This window comes from Pseudochaenichthys georgianus, unplaced genomic scaffold (genome assembly GCF_902827115.2).
Source record: "Pseudochaenichthys georgianus unplaced genomic scaffold, fPseGeo1.2 scaffold_628_arrow_ctg1, whole genome shotgun sequence".
Lineage (NCBI taxonomy): Eukaryota > Metazoa > Chordata > Actinopteri > Perciformes > Channichthyidae > Pseudochaenichthys > Pseudochaenichthys georgianus.
This window is the reverse complement of record NW_027263186.1, coordinates 85,119-92,856: the sequence shown is the minus strand read 5'-3', so window position 1 is coordinate 92,856 and position 7,738 is coordinate 85,119.

Genomic DNA, 7,738 nt, shown 5'->3' with positions numbered 1-7,738 from the left:
ATAATAGGCCTATGTCTGTGCTGTTGCTATTAATGCGGACTTGAGGATGGTTTTGAGGCATCTCTCGAGGCGGCGGGAACACAATCAGAGCTGGGGAATGAACTTCCAGCTCTGTCACAGAGGGGAGAAGGAGGGGCTGTCACGCCGCTCGCTTCTTCTTCCTCGACTGCTGGCCGAAATTCTGGGTTGGCTGCGCCTGAGCTGCAGCCGGAACTGGAGATTTTCTAGACCAGCTTGCCATTGTCTCCAGCCAGGGCTGGGGACTCGGGGCAGGCTGCGACCTCTGCTTATCCGGTGCTTTAAACTGAGCAGAGTTCGAGGCAGCTTGGGCGAAGGACTGCTGCTGCGAAGGACTGCTGCTGCGAAGGACTGCTGCTGCGAAGGCAGCGGCTGGACCCTTCGAGGGAGGCAGAGGTGGAGTGCCTCATCCTCCTTCTTCTTCGTCTCACACCTCCTTTGCATGGAAGCGAGAGCGGAGCCGAAAATTCCCTCGGGAACGATGGGCATATCCAGCACATCCTCCCTTTCCCGGTCTGGGAGGTTGGTGAGGTTGAGCCATCTCGCTCTTTCCTGCACCACCATGATCCCCATTACCTTACCCGTGGCCTGGACGGCGCAGCGTTGGACACGGAGACAAATGTCCGTGACTGCTGCCATCTCGTCCAGAGTGGCTGCCCCCGGGTTACCCGACAGGTCCTCGCAGAGCTCCGCTTGGCAAGCGGTTAGCAGTGAGGACACATTCAGGGCCCTGGCGGACAACGCTGCAGCTTTGTAGGACTTTTCAGTCATTGTCGACTGAAAACGGTCCGACTTTGCTGGCAACATGGGGTTTCTGCTCGGTGACGGGCCCACCTTCGGTAGGAGGTGGGCCGCTACCAGCGGTTCCATGGGCGGTGTGCGGAGCAGGCCGAGCTTCTCCATTCTGTCACAGTCTAGGGAGGAGGCACCCTGGATTGGGACCTTGTTGCTGAAGGGCCGGTCTCTCCACGAGACCGACACCTCATCCAACATCTCCGGGAAGATCAGAAGGAGTTGCCTCTTTTTCCCCGCTGCTTGGGGAAGATGTTTTCCCTCGTAGCGGGACCTGGAGGTCTCCTTGGCCATTTCAGGCCACGGGACGTTGAGTCTGGCCGCAGCGCGTTTACACATGGCCTGCAGGTCCATGCTCAGACCGGGCGAAGCTGGTGTGCTATCGCCCGGGAGAGCAGCCCTCGCTCCAGGCTTTGCAGCCTGAGCCGATGACATGAAGGTGTCCTCTTCCTGTTCATCCGACTCGGACAGGAGGAACGCCAAGGCGTCCTCTTCTTCGTCCTCCTCGTAGTCCAGCTCGAGGACATCCTCCGTGGGTGAGACCATGGTGAGGTCTAACCGGGAGCCCCAGCTTGGTAAAGTGTCTTGCCGTCACTGGGTCCCGGCCTGCCAGGGCGCGGGATTCCGGTTCTGTAGCCATCGCAGATAATGAGCCCCAGACCGACACGGAGAGGGGTTCACACTCTGTGGCGGACGCCCCCGTGTCTTGACTGCCGGTCGGCGGGTCCGTGGACATGGGGGGGTCCTGTTCCGCTTAGCTTGTCGTGCTAACCGTCGGCGGAGGCTCTTTACGGTGAAGCGGACACAATGTCCGCACGAGCCGGGGTTGTCGATAGCGCCTCCGGCGTGTTCCAGCCCGAGGCAGGATGAACAGACCTGGTGTGTGTCTGTGCCCGAGATCTTCAACCCGCAGCCGCAGAGTCGAGCCACCGAGTCCCTGACTCCTCTGGTGTGAGGGAGAGGGCCGTCCATCTTGTTCGCCTCGTGGCGTGGAGAGGGCCCGCTCTCGACAGGTAGGATGGGAGAAAAAGATGTTACCACCTTGTCCTTAATCCGTAGAAAAGGACGGTGTGGGTCTTTTATTCCCAGAGAATACTGACTGGTGTGACAGTATGCTTTTTTAATCCTTTCTTCCTCCGTGGAGAAGAGAAAAGAAAAACGTCCTCGCTACCGTGGTGTCGCTAGAGAGAGAGTGAGCTAGCAACAGGTGTGCTGCTAGCTTAAAAAAATCAGACCTACCTTACTTTCTCGGGAGGAGAAGGGCGAGGTCGATTTTTAATACTAACTCCGTTAGTACTACCGTCTTCCTGCGAAGCAGAAGGAGTAGCCGGCGAGCGCCCGTCGACCGAAATGGGTATTTGGGTTCAGTCTGTGGACAGTTAAGCTTGTCCGGCTACTGTAGAGATGTGCTCTGAAGCGAGAAGAGGTGTTTGAATGATGCATGCGTCGTGGCGCAAGCTACTTATAGGGGGTGAATTCCCTGACGCTGACGTCAAGATCACCAGCCAATCAGGATTGGCGTAATGAGATTGATGCTTTTGTTTGCTCCGCGATGAGGCGCATCCCATAGTGAGACATCGAACGGAGTGTTATGAATGAGAACTCTAAATTATGTTTCCCTGAGTTTAGAGGTAATGTGATAGTGGAAAATTGTTATGCCCTGAGTGTGTACGTGTCTGATGGATCTACATGGCCTCAGGCACACACTCACATGCATGCATTCTCCATCGCACAAACACACTAAATAGGATAGAAAGAATGAGTCATGAGAGAGACCTAGGTAAAGATATTAGCTGCATCCCTTCGCCCCCTACCTGTCTCACCAAATATAATGTGGCCATATGAAGACAGTCTGGAGCAGCGGGAGAGGATTGCTGAAGCACCGACATTTCCACGGCTGAGGTAATGGGCAGGATACAGGCAGGCAGAAGAAAAGAGAGGGAATAAATTGACAGGGGAGCAAGGAAGTGTTAGTGAAACCTTGTGTACATGTGTGAGAAAGAGAAAAACATAAAAAAGGAGGGTAATGATAGCATTACAGGACGTAAGGAGAGAAAAGGAAAGAGTGCAAGAAATAAGAGCAGAGCATATCAGTCCTAACAGCTGAGGATAAAACCTGCAATCTACCATTCTGTCTGATCTCAGCCATCCTATGAGTCAAGCAAGAAAGCTTTGAGATGCTCCATGCACATTAACCTCTACTCATCCTCCACCCACACTCCTCCTTTGCCTCATCCCTTTTTCCCTTCCTACCCACATTAAATAAGCACTTCAAACATGCTGACATCAAAAGCATAATAACTCACATTAAGGTTTATGTTTGCTTCATTAGCACATACAAAACATGTGATAACCCTCAGAGAAGGGGGGTGGAAACACAAGGACCAGCCAAAGCTCAATATATATATATCTTGTAAATCATTTTTAATTTGTTAACTTAAAATACATAAAATCACATAAAGAGGATACATATTGATAAATGATAATGGTGAGATGGCTTAGTTTCTGCACAATAACAGGATAAAGCAGTATGAATTGTTATTCCCTACTTTTGTCATTGCTTTATCTTTTAATAATGTTTACCCAGTTGCATTGCAATGACACTGTTCCTAACTTTTAATATTGTTACAGTTGTGTCGGTATCATGAGCATTGTGAAGATAATTGGACACTTCAAACAGGATGAGGGTTCATTTCAAGGTTTGTTTCTCTCAGAGACACGACATCAGCATCCCTTGTGGTACATGTATTGTGACCAGAGTTGGGTGTAACGGTACAGTGTTTCCCCTATATACAAATAGTGGCGGCGCAGCGGCGAAATATGCGCGCCGCTGCTTGGAGGCGCCAGCCAGGTACCCAAAAAAAAAAGTGGCGACCCTTTTTCATTTTTGATTGTTTGTTATGTGGATTTGTAGTATTTGTATTACTGTATGTTCAATAAAGGTGTATTTTTGCTAAATTTTGAGACTTTGCCACTGTATGTACGAGGCAGGGCCAATTTTGGCATAGGCGACACAGGCGGTCGCCTCGGGCGCCAGATCTGGGGGGCGCTGCGCTGGTAGCTCTGGGAGGGAAAAAACATTTTTGACCGTTGGCGCTCATCCTAATTTTCGGCCTTGATGTAACAACACTCATAATTAAGTAACTGTAATACCCTTTTCACCCCGGTTACACTTTTCATTTGCCCTCTATGATGGGCGCTGTAAGTGATGAAAGTGGGAGATGTTGGCTTATCAGCGAGAGAGCGATCGAGGGAGAGAGAGAGAGAGAGAGGGCGCACCGGTACCGGCGCTGTTGTTATTAGAATCTGGTGCTAGCTGCGCTAACAGATATAAGAAGTATATGTTTCTACAACCAGGGTGGAGGAGAGCTCTCCTGTCAGACTGAGAGGCTCAGTGAGGTAAAGGACTCTCCGAGTGTTTAGATTATCTCAGTGGGTCTCAAACAAATATGTGTTTACAAATTATGTAAACACATATTTCCAAGGCACTCCTTTATAATTATTAGGATAAATAAAAACAGGTTTGAAATCATTACAATGTGTATACTGTAGGACAGTAATCCAAAAATATAGTTTAAATTTGGAGGGATACAAAAATATTCATAAATAAATAAATGTTAACTATGACAAATAAGATATGAATGAACAACACAAATAAAATAAGCTACATTTATTTGTTATTGGCTATGGTAGGTTATTGGTTATGTTCATAAACTTATTTGATTATTAAACTGTAAACCGATCTTTGTCATATGGGTGTTTTAGAGTTGTACAAACTCTAAAACACCCATATGAAAAAGATCAGGTCTCTAGTAATTGTGTGTTCAAAGTGCACCAGATTGAAGCATTTTACTTAACCCTTTAACTGCCAGACCAAGAAAAAAGCTATGGAAAAATTATTTTTTGGAATTTTCTTATCAAATGGGCCACAAATAGGCTAAGCACAAACAATTATTTTTTTTTGACTGACCACACAGTTTTGTTTTTATGAGCCTCTACCAACTGGTCGAGCTGGCCTTCTATGGTAAAAGTCTATTTTCAACAATCATCATATACAATACAGTATTTGTATGCATCAAACTCAAATAAAACACAAACTCAAATACATTTTTTTCTTTTATGGAAAATGAGCAATATATACAACCAGATATATTCATAAAACATAATAAATTATAATTGTAAAAAAGTAATGTAAAGTGTTTTTCATGATAAAAAAAAGACTTGCTCATCTTACTGTAGATGCTGAATTGGCCTAACAGGAAACCACTGGCCTAACAGCAAATGTCTATATCCTGTGTTGGCCTAACTTGCTCATCTGTGTGCAATTTTGGGCTGAATGCCATGCATGAAAGGTGCTATATAAATTATTATCACTCTTTCACTCTGAGACTCATAATGCAGTACTAGATTTAGTAATATTACCATCAATCTAGCCATTTATTTACCATATTTGATTGGAAAACATCTCTGAAACTCTAAAAAAGTCATATTGCTAGCTTACCATAAAAGGCCAATTCGACCGATTGGTTGAGCATATTTTCAAAAAACACCCTTGTTAAAACTTTTTTTGTGCATCAATTTATCTAAATATGTTCAGTAAGTGCCCTGCCACTAAAATATGTCAAACAAGATATGGTTACCTTACAAAAGTTGACCAAAAAGAGTGATTTATTCAGCAGTGATTTTTAGCATTGCCAACTTCCTCAGTGGAGGCTAGCTGAAGGGCTTTCTGTTCGAACCACAGTGACATCTAGAGGTTGTTTTGTGCATAACATGCCAACCAAAGAGTAGAGCTGGCTGAATCAGATGGAGTTCAACTTTTTCTTTTCTTTTTTCAACAAGATATCAAGACACAAAATGTGCTCTACCAAATGGTGGTGCTGGCAGTTAAAGGGTTTTTAAAATGTTCAAAAAAATCTTCCGGGGGGGGCATACCCCCGGACCGGAGGCCAAAGGTTCCCCACCCCTGCATTAGAGGGACACCCTAAATGTATTTACTTTTAAACTTTACAGTAACTTTTGGTCCAAATCTCTAAGCCTAAGATTTTCTTGTACAATGTAGAGCAATGCAAATTCATTTAGACAAATATTAAAGATCTCTTATCATGCTATTTTTAGGCATATATTATGGCTCGTCTGGTCTTCAACCTTCCTACATTTTCCCACACCACTCCCCTCCTCCGCTCCCTTCACTGGCTTCCGGTGACTGCTAGAATCCACTTCAAGACACTGGTACTTGCTTACCATGCTGTCAATGGATCTGGCCCTTCCTACATCCAGGACATGGTTAAACTGTACACCCCAGCGCGTGCACTACGCTCTGCATCAGCCAAACGACTCGCTGCACCCTCGCTGCGAGGGGGACCCAAGTTCCCATCAGCAAAAACACGTGGGTTTGCTATCCTGGCTCCAAAATGGTGGAATGAGCTCCCCATTGAAATCAGGACAGCAGAAAGCTTGCACATCTTCCGGCGCAGACTGAAAACTCATCTCTTTCGACTCCACCTCGAGCGATAGAATTACTAACAAAGAACTGCTAACAGAGCACTTATATACTAATAAAGGACTGGCTTATCTATAAGCCAGTTGAGTAGCACTTGAAATACGTGGCTCTATGAAACCTGATGTACTTATGATTCTGTTTTCTTCAAGGTTGTGTCTTCCTGGTCGAAAGTACTTATTGTAAGTCGCTTTGGATAAAAGCGTCAGCTAAATGCAATGTAATGTAATGTAATGTAATATACAAATATATAAAAAACATTTCTATAATGAGCTTGACGTCTTCTCCAGTCCTCTGGTGGGGCTAACTGTCTGCAATTAATAAGGACATTAGTCGGCCCACTCCCAAACAGCGTGGTGGTCCAGGCTCCCGGGACTGCACTGCAGGCAGAGTGAGGAGTTAAAAAGACAGCAGCCAAGCCATGTAGGTGACACAGTGGGAGGGACATTTGCAGTAATGATTGCTGCCAGTGGCCAAAGTACTTTAGTTCAAATGTATTCAAGCAATAACATATGCCAAACTGATTATATTAAAACCTCTTCAAGCAGTGTAGCAGTTAGAAAAAGATAATTTTCCAAAGAAATAATCACCTGCCTCACCAGGGAATGTATTCATGGTACCACAATCCTTATGGAAGCCCTGAAAATGAAATAAAATATAAAAATAAAAAACATCAATTCAGGCCGTTTATCTCAGGACTTCACAGCTCCTCAACAATTACAATACAATTGCACCAACTGCTGAGTAAATAAATGGTGTCACTGAAAAAAATAGGATAGCATAAGGGCTGCTCAGAAATTCTGGGCAGATTCATTGTGGTGTTTATGTTGTCGTTTTTGTTATTGATTCCCTCTTTTGTGCCAGGGAAAACCAAATCTTCAAAAAATACCTTAAAGGTCCCATGTCATGGCCATTTCCACTGATCATAATTCCATTGTTGAGGTCTACTTGAATAGATTTATATTGTGCAATTTTCCAAACTCACATTGGTTTCTCAAACAGCATCTCTGTAAACTACGTGTATTCACTGAATTTCACTCTGCCTTTAACGGCTCGTTGTAGCTCCAATAGCTCCAGCCCCCACCCTCCCTGTGAGCACAGTGTGCTCTGATTGGTCGGGACGTTGTGAATCGCGCTAAGCTCCGTGGAGGTATTGTTTCCTTGTTTAGCGAATAGCGATACACAGCGAAACACAGCCAAACTCATCCTGAGCACACACAAAGTCACAGCCGAAGTAAAATTAATAAGTGTGGCTTGATATTGAGTAAGAAAAAGGTTGATAAACGCTGTGAGAATGGGTCTGCAGAGAGAATTTCGCCACAATCCCAACTGTCTGTTATCAGCCTGCAGCCAGGGAGGAGAAATCAGCAGAGCTGCTTGCACTGAGTGTGTGAGGAAGTCCGTGGATTGGTCAATTTGGACCAATCA